At 44.2% G+C, this 13,822-nt stretch overlaps 1 protein-coding gene across 16 annotated transcripts in view; it reads right to left on the bottom strand.

The window, feature by feature from the left end:
* The window catches only part of Htr4 (5-hydroxytryptamine receptor 4), a 185,314-nt gene extending 181,330 nt beyond the window's left edge, over nt 1–3,984 (bottom strand). For 13 of the 16 annotated variants that reach the window (XR_015642115.1, XR_015642113.1, XR_015642114.1 and 10 more), the window contains exon 1: nt 3,189–3,792. The gene's annotated coding sequence lies outside the window, so the exon portion shown is untranslated. 16 annotated transcript variants of the gene reach the window in all.
* Nucleotides 3,985–13,822: the final 9,838 nt, after the last annotated feature.

Raw genomic sequence — 13,822 nt, 5'->3', positions numbered from 1 at the left:
AGTTATTAAGAATATTAATGCCTCTGAAATGCACCTCGGCCCGCAGCACATCTTGAGTACTTGCAGGCAGAGAAGTAAGACAGTGAAAATCCAGGAGGAAAAAAGGAGAGTGCATGAGGGTAGCTAAAGAGGCATGGTAGAATGGCAGTTAGCAACATAGCAAGCGTTTGGTTGTAAAGCGTTGCTATGAGGCGACCAGGCTTGTATGACTTACAGGAGTGGTTGTCAACTAGACTATGGGAAGACTTTGTGCCTCCACTCACACAGTTAGCAGTGTTTGGGTATGGTTTCAGTTGTTGTAACATTGGGATGCTACTAATGGATGCTAGGGATGTTGTTAAATATCCTACACTACATAGGACAGCAAGGATCATCTATTCCAAATGCCAGTGCTGTTGAGGCCCGAGAAAACATGAATTATTATGTAGCATGACATTATCTTCATAAGGAAACTCTGGCACTTCACGAAGATGTGAACTGAGTGACCTTTAAAACCCCTGACTCTGAGGTTGAAGTTAATCCTCAACCTCAAACTTAAGTCAGCAGCAAATCTCACTTTTCCCCTTTAACCCTATCTTCAATCAATTTTCTTTTTTTTTTAAAGATTTATTTATTATATATGTACACTGTAGCTGTGTTCAGACACACCAGAGAGGGCATCAGATCTCATTACAGATGGTTGTGAGCCACCATGTGGTTGCTGGGATTTGAACTCAGAACCTCTGGAAGAGCAGTGAGTGCTCTTAACCACTGAGCCATCTCTCCAGCCCTCAATTTTCTTTTGTAAACAAAGGTTACTAAATTTTTTGAAGGTTCACATGAGACATTAGGTAAAGTTATTCTTGCTAAAATGGTGGCAGCTGGAGTGGGTCAATGCTGAGAGAATCTTTCAAAATGATCTAGTTGACAAGACTCTCTTTCAAATTCTGTTTCCACTTAGACAAATAAAGAAGCTAAGCCAGAGAGGGGTAGAGACCTGAGCTAAGTCACGCAATGTGACACTCATCAAGAAGTGATAGAGTGTTTTAGCTAGTCATTGGCGATCACAAGAATTCCCTCTTCCCTCCCTGCATTGATTCTCTCATCTTTCATTTTCCCTATGATCATAGTCTGGGTATGTCACGGACTTTGGAAATTCCCTAAATCCGGGTTTCATCTGACAGAGGTGGCGCTGGTGAGAATAAGAAAAGAGGGAAAACTGGCTCTGGGAAAATGGACAAACTGCTAATTGATTAAGCTTTGGCAACTCCTGATGAAGCAGGAGGAGAAATGAGAGGTGACGTCAGTACCCTGCTTAGATGACTTGGAAGATGATGCATCAGTCAGATGACGGGAGAACAGGGGTACAGGTTGGGATGGTGTGCTGCTTTTGACAACTCCAGGTGCTGCCTTCAGTAGGTGATGGTCCGGAAGGAAGAGAGACTGAGCGGAGATGGGATGATGTTGGTGAGTCCAGAGTACAAAGAAAAGGCATTCGGTTTGATGGCCCAAGGAATAACATTTTGAAGTAAAACCTGGAATACTTGAGGACAACCACAAGTGTTATTGTCCTGGTGTTCTGGAACCCCCTACCTGCTCAGAACAGAGGGATTAAAGGCCTCCTGAAATTTTGGGTAACTTCACTGTGCTCTCGTTCTCCTAGAGTTTAAATGCCAAAGGTGACTCTACCACATAAAAAGTAATTATCGCAAAGATACTCCCCAGAGGAGGAAATGATGTAAACACAACAGGGAGATCAGAGAAAGGATGTACAAAGAAAAACAAATGCAACATTTAGTAACAAATTGGGAATGTTGGAACATCTGGTTACTTTGTATAACCTTTTTTTCTATAGGAAGGTATTTCCTAGATGGGAACTGCTTGTCAGGACTCTGTGGGTCTTGTCCTTTCTCTCTCGGGTACCACATCCATCACCAATGCTGCTTTCCTTCTCTAGCTGTGCTCATACGCAACAATGAGCAACTTCTGATCCGTTGGTCACTGATGCTGAAATCTCTGAGGACCAGACAAACATCTCTCAGCAGCTATAAGCCAGGGTCACCTACAGCTTTAGGACCCAAAGAATTCTATCCCCGAAATATGAAGACCAAGAAGGCAAACTTGCGCCATTCTGCCCTCCCACCCCCTTATTGGAAGACACTTTCATGTCAAATCTGATCCTTAAGAAACACTTCCTGTTTTCATGGGTAAAATGGGAAATCGCCAAGATTTTCTCCCAAGACTCAACTCTAAGAAGTCAACCACTTGCCAAGACTTCCACACCTTTGCCAATTAGCATTCCCCTGAATCAACAGCCACTTCTCTCACAAGCAGCCAGCAGTGCGCCATGCACAAGGTACAAGCAAGCCCGGGCAAGAAGCATCTTCAATTGAGATTGGATTCCGGGAAAGGCAACAGCAGGATGGTCCCTAGTACTGCCAGTGACTGAGACATCATCACGCAGCACAGAACATCCACACACTCCTGCCACTACACACGCGGGCTGCTTATACACATACACGCAAAAGGCAAATACCTCGTTACACATAGAGGGCACACTCAGTCACACACACAATCATCTACAGTCCATGGAGACATCATCCATCAAATTAACACCAATACGGGCAGATATACAACATAGCCTCTCTCCCTCTTCTCTCCTCTCTCCTCCTCTCCTTTTCACACACGACCTCATTTAGTCAGGGAACACGCATGCAGTTTTACAAGTACTTACCTACACAGGTGCAGGGCAGCCTTTCAACCTTCAGTGGTCCCACGCTGCAGACAAGTCCTCCCCAGACAGACAGTCCACCCACCCACACTGACACACAGCCCATCCGTGCGACAAAGGCTGGTGGGTATCGGAAGTACAGAACCCTGAAGCCCCCTCCAACCCGGGCATCCCGCCCCGCCCCCTCTCGGCATCCCCACCTTCACACGTGGGCTCCTGGGGTTCTGATCTCGTGGCGCACTCCCAGCCCCACGCGGCTGCGGAAGGCTAAGGAGAGCGGCACCCTGGCAGATCGCTGCGGCCACCTTTAGCGCAGAGCCCTGCTTCTGCCGCTGCTGCTGCGCTGAGCAGCGCACCCCGCCACTGCCTGCGCCCTCGCCGCCGCCCCCTGATGCCGGCTCCAGCCCCCGCGCTCGGGAAAAGGCAAGAAGGCGGGCACCTGCACCAGCTTAGGCTGGAGACCCCAGATTGGGCTCACCTGGGCACGCAGAGCATCCTCCTCCTTCCAACCAAGCCAGGCTCGGCAGGCTCCACAGCCCCCAGCTTAGGTGTCCCTGCGGTCCGGCTCGCTGCCGCCCCCACAGGGCACGCGGGGTGCCACCTGTGCAGAGGGGCGCACTGGGGAGTGGGCACAGAGATTGCCCGATCTCACACCCCTGGGCTGGCCAGCATGTGCTCTCTCTGACCAGGACCACCGTACCCATTCGCTGGGGACAGGGGGCAAACCCTGGCCTCACTGCAGACTCCTCGGTGACCTTGGGCAAATCTGTTCACCTCTTTGAGTGTCCACTTCCTCTATTCAGAGACAATAAACTCGAGACTGCTCTGCGGTGTCTGTGCCAGAGGCAATCCTTTTGTGCAGTCTACTTCCTCCTTCTCATGCCTGACACCGCCTGGCCCAGAGCAAGGTTTGGCTGGGAGTGGCCTTCAAGGGAGTACCTGGCACTTCGGGAATTGGATCACAAGTTCTGCAGACTTAATGCTTTCAGATGTTTGAGGGCTCCCTAAGCGATCAGCCCCATCCTTGTGAGTCTGCTCTTTGCCATCTTATCTGAAGTTAGTGAGCTGGTTCTCCCAGCTCTGACCACCTGTGACCTTGACCACGTGACTAGACAGGAACTGGCCTCAGTGCTCTCACATGGAAGGCAGGGTACAAACTGATAGTAGTGTTACACGCTTCCGAACGTCCAGGCGTGGGTACCACTCAGGGATCTGAAGTGTCTGTGAGGGCCGATGACAGCGCAAAATCCATCTGCTGTCAACAAATCTGATCAAAGCCTCCAATCACAAGGAAGAAATAGTGCAAGTGTTAAAATGTTAAAACGTTGCTAGGGCAGTTTGGAAAGAGGCCGAGCCTTTATCAACTCGGATGTGGGAGAGGCCCTAAAACCTTAGAATGAAGAATTCATCTTCAAGTACCACCAAGGCTGTCTGGAAGCCGCCCAACAGAACTGTGAGCAGTGATCAACTTCTGAGAGCAGAGAAAGTGTCCGAGACAGTCTTAAAAATCATTAACCTACTGTTTGCCGGAACCAATTCAGGTGAAATCAGGAGTTTGTGCTGGATAGTTTGTATCCAGTATGGGGACTGAACCCAAGGTCTCACACATCCTAGGCTAGTCCCCAGCTGCTTTGTCCTGTTACTTGATTGTTTGCTTAGTTTTGGGACAGGATCCATGCTGGAATTTGAAGCCTTCATGCTTTAACCTCCATTGTGCAAGGATTACAGGAACCCACCGTGGTTGGCCAAAAGTTTAAATTGACCACCCTTTTCACCAAAACATCTCATGACTTTAGTTGGTCTTCCTAATGGCCTACTGCCTTCCTTCAGGGTAATAGGACCATATGGGTTTGAGGATGAATGAGTCAAAGAAAACAGACAGATTTTGGAAGTTGAAGACAGGCCTGAGTCTCACTACCTCCATGTACCCCCAGCCCAGAAAGGATGGCGTCCCTGTAGAAACATTGATATTAACAGGAGAAGCTATTCAATTAGTAAACTAGTGATTATTAAATTAGTAATCTGAAGAACTGTTAGGTGACCACACATCCTAAGTCATCAAGGGATTTGCTGCCATGATGGATAATTTATACAGTATTTGTCTCTTGCACGGTCACACCAGTGCCTTACTTTGATGAACAATGATCAAGGTATCCCAGATAGCCAGCTGCTTTGCTAACCCAAACCTTATTGTGTCAATGTCACAATGCCCTTTCCCTCTTCCTTCTACAATAGAGGTTCTCAACCTGTGGGTCATGACCACTTTGGGAGTCGTATATCACATATCTTTCACATTAGATATTGACATTTGTAATGGCAGGTTTTGCGTGTCAGCTTGACACATCTGAATCATCAGAGAGAAAAATGCCTCGGTTGAGAAAATGTCTCTATGAGATCCAGCTGTAAAGAATTTTCTCAATTAGTGACTAATGAGGGAGGGCCCAGTTCACGGTGGGTGGTGCCCTCTCTGGGCTGGTGGTTGTAGATTCTATAAGGAAGCAGGCTGAGCAATCCAGGGGAAGCCATCCAATAATCAGCACCCCTCCTTGGCTTCTGCATCAGCTCCTGCTTCCAGTACCTTTCCCTGTTTGAGTTCCTGTCCTGACTTCCTCCAATAATGAACAAAAACATGAAAGTGTAAGCAAAAACCCTCTTCTCTCCAACTTGCTTTTTGGCCACGGTATTTCATCATAGCAATAGAAACTCTAACTAAGACACTACAATTCAAAAGAGTGGCAAAATTACAGTTATGAAGTAATAACAAAATAATTTTATGGTTGAGGGTTCCCACATGAGGAACTGTATTAAAGGGCTGCAGCCTTAGGAAGGCTGAGAACCGCTGCAATAGAATGTCCATGAAAGGGTGACACTTGGGAAGAGAGAGACTCAGGTGCAGAAGGGTCGCAAATGTAACGAGTGGTTCAGATGCCTCAATTGTGTGGGTTTGCAAGGGTGGGACAGATGAGGAGACAAAGAACAAATCTATTCCAAAATTAATGAACAAAATTGAGAAAGAAAGCAAGAGGCCTTATCAAGCCAAGATCGTGTCTATGTAATAACTACTATCGCTGGCACTTTGTGTTAACCTAGCAGTGTTGGCTGCCGCCAAGCCAGCTGCCCCGAAACAGGGAGAACCGAGGCGACAAGAGTAGCCGAGCGGTTATCACAAGCAAGATAAGAACACCCTGGCCCCTCGTGTTCTCTGTTCTTTACCTGTCCTGATGCTGTTTGGCTTAACTATTTATCTTTGAAGGGGCAGTTAAATGATTCCTGTTTTATGACCAATAAAAATCAAATAAATGACTATTGAGTCTGTTTGGGGGGTGACAGCCCAAACATGAAGACAGGTAGTAAGAGTATAATTCAGTGAACGAAACCCAAATGAAAGGTTAGTGGTTTCTTCATTTATAGCTAGTAAACTTAAATTGTTTTGATTTGAAATTCTATTAGCTTCCATAAATCCCCAAATCAAAATTGTGTAAGCAATAGCAGCACATTTACTGCGCAGCAGATGGCTGTAACATGAACAAGTATGTTTGGCATAAACCTTCGGTAATATATTTAATGGGACAGATTTGGGTGATAAGCATCGTCCCCTCCCCCTCTAGGGCTTTTGTCCTAAAGAAAACAAGAGTCTGAGGAGGGAAGAAAGGAGAAAAGGGCACTCAAAAAAAATGGCCTTTGACCCCAGAGGATCTCTGGGATAATCTAATCTGTTTAAAGAAAGGAAAACAAAGCTCAAAACAGTGTTTAGAATGGGCATAGGTAGTAGCCAGGACTGTCCCAAGGCAGGTTATGAGTTAGGGCTCTGGCTTGGTTGGTTACAGCACTGTCTTTGGCTTGCAGGGTTGGATCATGTTTTTCAGATCTTTGGTCCAATTATCGGCAACCTCATCCGCCAGGAATGGTAACAAGTATCTGCTTTCAACCAGTGTTGCTGGCAGCAGAGATGGCTGGAGCAGAGATTCACAGGTTTGTATAACCATATTTGGATTATGGGTAATGTGGACGCTTTGAGATTTCTTACTAGTAATAATGAAACATTATAGTGGGGTAGTTGGTGGATTACTTGGTCCATAATTTAATGTTTCAAGTAGAGTTAACCTAGTAAGCTAGATGATTTGTAAATATCCATTTTCTACATTTTCCTCTGCATGTGAGTGTGTGTTACCTCTGTGTGCAGAGACAGAAGAATGTGGCATGGCCTGCTAAACATTCTTTGCCCTATTCTGTTAAGATAAGATCTCTAACTGAACCTTGGTCAGTGGCGAGCAAGCCCCAGCAAACCTCTACCCGACAATGATACTGTATGTGTTAGCAAGCCCATGCATAGCCATGCTCTGCAGTTTAAATCAGTGCTGGGTTCTGAATTCAAGCCCTTATGCTAGAGCAACAAGCACTCTCACTTGATGAGCAATCTCCCAGCCCCAACATTATCCTAGTCTTCCACACGGTGAGGCCTGTGTTTCATTTTAGGGGACATGACTCTAAGAAGATAGGGTCCTTTCTCTCAAATACTCATACCCAACCAGAAGAGACAGGATTTGGCAGAGAATTATAACACAGACTGCGAAGACTCATAATGGAAACATTGGTGACAGGTGGGACTCATCATTACTGTTACATTGTATTACTACTTAGCAGCCATTCACCAAGCATATACTATTTGCTGGTTGCTACTCTAAGTGCTTTAGATACATTCTTAAGTGTCTCCTAACAGCTCGGAGAAATAATATCGGAGTTCTACAAAGTTAAAAGAGCAATTGGTCAAGATGAAGGAACCTGATATGAACCTGATGTGGGTGGAAAAAGGCAGAGTCCACATTGGACTCAACATTAGGATCCAGGTTGTCTTTTCGTGAGCAAGCATGGAATCAAGAGTCTTAACCATGGCCACTATGCCAAACAACACTTGTGATGTATTGCATTCAGTGCCTTGGTCACTCAACAGCTTGAGACTCTTAGGAGAACATGTTTACAGTTGGGAACGATAGAGGCAGGCTGGACTTCTACGTTTGAGAAGGAAGAGGGTAGGTTGGGACATCACTGAGAACAAGGATCACATCCAGATGTGAGTTCTGCATTTGGAGTTTTCTGGAAAGGTGAGCATTCAAGCAGCAACTGGGGGCCATCAGCCAGGAATGGTGGAAGAAGAAACCCCTGTTCTCGGTGTGAGGTTCTGTGTCACCTCTGCTCTCCTCGGACTTGTCTGATGTCAGATCTGAAAAGCTGAGTGTCGCGTGTCAACTCTTGCTCAGCTGGTCCTTAAATAGCAAGGCTATTAAGGACCTTTCTTCCTTCTCTTCCTGGTCCTCTCTGTCTGTTTCACTGGAGGCTTGTGTTTATTGCCATTTGTGTGCTGACAAGCTCTACATTTGCTCTGTAGCCCAAGATTTTCCCTAGATGTAAGATACCCAGGGATGTTGCTGGTCTTGGGGGAATCTGATCCCATTAAGGCTGGATGACTGTGTGAAGAAGGTCTCTAGGAGAAAGAAAATATAGAGTTGTGCCAGATTAAGATCCTGAAAAACTTAAAAGAATACTTTGTTCACATGCGTTTTAAAAGTAAGGTACTTGAATTTTAGGGGCACAAACAGGCTTGTGTCTAATCTGCAAGGGGAATCTAGATGTCTGGGCTTTCAGAAAACAGTATTTATGACAGCATTGCCATCTAATGACATTTCCCAATTTTCAACTTCCCTATCCAACTTATAGATATCTGAAAAAAACTTACTTGGAGTGACAGAACAGCATGCATAACTCCTCATGGTGAGCTGAAGAAAGGACTTCAATGTCCCCACCACACAGAGTAACAGTCAAGAGATGCTAACCCCTTTCATAATGGAAGAGCAAATGCCAGAAGATCCATGCTGCTTAGAGTTGCCAAGGTGATCAGAGAGGGAAATAATTTACCAGAGATCACTCAATAGCAAATAAAGAAATAGTTACGGAAACTTGTTATGTACAACAAAAAAAGAGAATTCCTTCAAGAGCCACAGTGAACACTGATCTGTAGATAATTTCACCTTTCACCATTTACTGTGCAGTGATAACATCTCCCATATCTAGGCAATTTGTGTTTGAGGGAAACTAACCCATTGCGAGTCTTCTGTCTGACAGGATTCGTCAATATTCTACCTAGTTGGCGCTAATCTTTGACTCAGCGAGGGATTAATCTAGCTTGAGCCAGCGGTACACAAAGCCTTAGCTTTGAATTTTGGAAGCAATATTCTTGTTTTTCTGGGAGAGGTCTTAGAAAGAATATCTCATTCCATCATCAGGCAGTGAGATATAAAATGTTATTTGATGAAGTGCTACAGGTATCTCTTCTGTTTTGGAGAGGCTCAGGCTGGGGATAAAAAGGACACATGATAAACAAAAACAAAAACAACAAACAAACAAACAAACAAAAAAGCAAAACCAAAAACGCACAGTGTCTCTAAAAGGTAGAATCAGAGTCCTAATGATTTTTATCTGGATCAAACTGTAGTTAATGCTATAGGGGAAGGCATCTCTGATTGTCACCCATTCTGTATTGCCGCTGATGAGTAACCAAATCTCACTTTTATTCAGGGACAGATGACTTTATCCCCAGCATCTTAGCCTGTGGCTGAGTTTTGACCAATAAAATGGAAATAGATGTGCTCTGTGGAATTCCCAGGAAGACTCCTGAGAGTCCCCAATTATGTAGGGCGCACTTCGCTCCTGTTCTTTTCACTGTGGAGAATGTGGGAGCGATCTCTTGAAAACGGAAGTCATGAGGAACAAAGGAAAAATCTTGGGGTGTGGACTCCTCTGAGATATTGCCTTCTCAAAGACTGCAGAAAGACAGTGTTATTCATCGAGGAGAATCCCTGAGCCAAGGAGGAAAAAGTCGAATCTTTTTTTTTTTTTAAGAAACTCTAGTTCTCTTACAAATTGGAAAATGATATTCTAAGGAAATCCTGCACAGTTTTCTACCTAAGTGGAATTTTAAATTATGGATGGGGACACTGGAAGTATGGGCATGCACAGATACATATACCCAAACGCCTCTCAAAGAGTATCTAAATAATACAAGGGAATATTCACAAAACATTATTAAAAGGAAGAAGTGGAATGCCTAACGGTGCACTTAATAGAAATGCCTTCAGTGGCAGATTAAAAATGTATGAGTTATTTTAGAAAACACTGGCATCAGTTTTCTCTGCCTGACAGATCAGAAAGGTATGCTTTATTTAAAATGGTCATTACACGTTTTAATTGTAAAATGAAAGCTGGACACCGATAATTTGGGGGACTGGTAATGTATCTTGTGATGTCAGCTGTGCTGAGGGAAAATGAGATTGGAGGATGTGCAATCCAAAGCCAAGTAGGCGGGCCGTACAATCCTCCGAAGGCTCAGCATAGTAGGTATGGGATGGAAAGAAATCCACAGACGTAGAGAACTCACTAAACAGGCTGCCCTGGGAAAATGGTTACTCACTTCTGCAGGTCTCCACCTCAGACATTTCGGTGGAGCAGAAAAAAAAAAAATCAGGAAACACACATTAAGGCGATGAAGTGGTTTCCACTTAGGGGAGCATGGCTTTTTGAAAATCAGCTGAATACAAAGCTGGCTTTGTATGCACTTTACAACTTTTAGTATCTTCTTTATCGAGAAGGCTGCCTAGGTCATAAAATGGCTTCAGGAGAGAAGATGAAAAAGGTACAAAGTCAATAAAATGTCTCTTACGTTGGCCCCAGTAAATATAGTAAACACAAGAATGGAATATAAAGAGAAAACTGAAGTAAGACAATTAGCTTTTAAAGGGAAAGTCCTGGTCGTGAAAGAAATAAAACAAAACAAAATCGGGCAAAAGGTAAATATGTGTGTGGTGGATAAGTGGAAGATCGAGTAGCTCTTCGCTTAGCTCTTCACTCAGCTTTACTTTGTAGTATTAAGAAATGAGGTAGCCTTTAAGATCATTGATTTAAAAACCTTTGAAACTGCCAAGTTTGGACACAGTAAAGAGCACACACAATTCCAGTGCAATCGGTTCACTACTTCATTAATAGATGAGATCTCTGACCATGGATTTTTTTTTCAAGCACTTTAAAACAGAAATGCTTTAAAAGACAATAGCAACAGCCACTTACCATTCCCAGCCTCCAATTTTTGCCCCAGGGGACTTTTAAAGACTCTGCTGCCTTGCATCCTCAAAGCTAAAGCTTGTTTCAACTACTACCTACTGTGGGAGCCTATCAGCTCAAGGAATTTTGCAGCCATCCCTCCACCCTCCTCAGGTGGTTGGAATGAGAAGGACCCCCAGGCTTACACGTGTGAATCCTGATTGGTGGCAGCACTGTTTGAGGAGATGATGGAGCTTTGGTGGGGACAGACTTTGAACTTCTGTAGTCTCGCCCCACTTCAGGTTCACATTCCCTACTTCCGATGTGAAGGTGTGATGTTGAGATGTGGTCTTCTAGCTCTCTGCTACTGTCACCAGTATGGAGCCATTGTAAGCCAAGGTAACTCTTCTTTTCCTTTCTTTTGTTTTTTTTCCCCATTAATTTATTTACTTATTCACTGCATCCCGGTAGAAGTTCCCTCCTCTCCTCCCAGTTCCCGCCTCACATGGACATGGTCCCTACCCCCTCCCAGCCTCCTCTTCACCTCTGAAAAAGGGGAGGTCCCTCCCAGGGAGCCAACCTACCCTGGCACCTCAAGTCACTGCAGGACTAGGCACATCCATACCTTCGGTCATGGTATTTTATCACTGAAACAAAAATGTAGCTAGCACACCTCTTTTTCTCCTGGCTCCTCTCCTCCTATTTCTAGTAATAACAGTAAAAACCACTACAATGAAAACTAGTCATTGGCCACCTTGGGAACACTACTCACAATGTTGGTCTGGCAATTGGTCTTTTTTTTTCTCCCAAATTGAAGTAAGAATTTAGTTCTTCAGAGATATTTTCTTTGGCGTGCCTAAAAAACATTAAGAACAAAGAAAGTCTCTCCTTTTCACTCTTCTATTAATGTGTAAATATTTATGAATGCTCCTTAAATAGAATACACTTCCCTGTCATCACCCTTTTTACTGTATTGTCTTTCTGTTTTATTAGTATATTAGCTATAGAGAAAAACACGTTTCAATATTTTATTATCATTTATGTATGTAAGGAAGTATGATTGTATTTACTCCCCCACTGGCCATACTTGCCCTCTTCCACCCTTCTTATTCCTTAATAGTACCCCTTTCCATATATTCTTCCTTGATTGAGCTTATTTTAGTTAATATCACATCACAAAGAATGTTGTTAGAGCTGTAGATTCCATTAGAGACATGATCTGAGTATAGGTCTTCATGGCAGGCTGATTTGATTAGGACACTGAAAGGCTGGACCTTCAAAACCCTTTTCTAGAGAGAATTTTACACATAAGCACTCTATTTACATCATTTGCACCCCTTCCTTCTCCCTACACACACACACACACACACACACACACACACAGAGAGAGAGAGAGAGAGAGACAGAGACAGAGACAGAAACAGAGACAGAGAGACAGAGACTGATTCTCCCTCTCTCAGTAGCCATTACTTACCAGTAGTTCTTTATCTAGGGATGAGGTCATGTGAGATATCCTCCATCCACATTGGCACGTTAATTCGTGTTGCCATTTTTAAAGTCTTGCTTAGGCAGCCATCCTTTTGAGATTTCATGAGTACAGAAAATATTAACTTACAAAAGACATTCTGATCCTCTGGCCCTTCTTCTGCAATGTCCTCTTAATCTTAGGTATGGGGTTGTGTTTTATCAGTTGACACTTGAAATCCCATGGTCAACTGTTCTATGCATCTTGAGCAGTTGTGGATTTCTGTAATTGTCTCTCCGACTGCTACACCAAGAAGCTTCTTTGATTAGGGGTGTCTTAGTTACTTTACTATTGCTGTCACAAAGCACCATGACCATGGAAACTTACAAATGAAAGCATTTAATTGGCAACTTGCTTACAGCTTGGAGAGTGAGTCCATGACGTTCAATTGTGGGGAGCATGGCAGCAGGTAGGCATGGTGCTGGAGCAGTAGGTGAGGGCCAACATGTTGAGACAAGAACCATGAGATAGAGAAAGAGAGCTAACTGGGACTGTCATGGGCTTTTAAAACAAAGCCTACCAGCAGTGACACACTACTTCCAACAAGGCCACACCTCCTAACCGTTCCCAAATAGTTCCACCAACCGCAGACCAAACATTCAAACACATGAAACCAATAGGAGAGTTCTCATTTAAACCACCACAAAGGAGAGAGTTACACTTACCTGTGAGCATTAAGATAAATATTTAGGATACAATTAGAAACTATGCTGGTTTAGAAAGGTAGTGGTAGGAGGGCCACAGGCAGCTGGCTAAGTTTACAGTAGCAGGCAAGAGTTTCTTCCTATTGACCAAAACTTAATCCAATTAGACAGCTGCTGGCTATTCCTAAAATGTAAATGCTACTATTGAACCCTTGGGAATATCTTGCCGTGTTGGCCATGGCTAAAACTCATAGATTTTGGCACCTGGCTAAGATTGTTGATTGATTGGTTTTCCTCTGGTAGCTTTCATAGCATCCTGAGATGCTGTGAGAGTTGAATCTCAGGGCAAGCAGCTCCAGCTCCACTCCTCTACATCCTCTGACTGAAGAATGCTGTCTTCAGCACTGAGTTCTTGGTGGCAACCAATGGTAATAGCAATGGCCTATATTATTCTGGGATCTTATTGGGTCCTGACAAACAACTCAAAGAAAGATTCCCCAAGCCTGGCACGAGGGATTCTGTTAGATAGTGTATGGCTCTTAGGGGGAGCGTTATAACCACACATGTCACAAGTTCATTCAAACTGTGTGTGTGTGTATGTGTGTGTGTGTGTGTGTGTGTGTGTGTGTGTGTGTGTGTATAGAAACCAGAAAAGTGAAAAGGGACCTTGGTGAGCATAGAAAGAAGGCTATCTAGAGAGCAGATAATAGGAAACAAATACTAAGAAGGAGAAATAGAAAAAGTGGAGATTTAACTGAGAATGATGAGGAAGGCCAAGACTGAAAGGGAGGAAGGAAATGTGGGAGGGAAGAAAGGAGGGAAAAAAGAAGGGAAAGAGGGAGGGAGAGTTGA

This window comes from Rattus norvegicus, chromosome 18 (assembly GCF_021556685.1).
Source record: "Rattus norvegicus strain SHRSP/BbbUtx chromosome 18, alternate assembly SHRSP_T2T, whole genome shotgun sequence".
Taxonomy (NCBI): domain Eukaryota; kingdom Metazoa; phylum Chordata; class Mammalia; order Rodentia; family Muridae; genus Rattus; species Rattus norvegicus.
The sequence above is the reverse complement of the archived record's forward strand: the minus strand, read 5'-3'. Positions and strand labels throughout refer to the sequence as shown.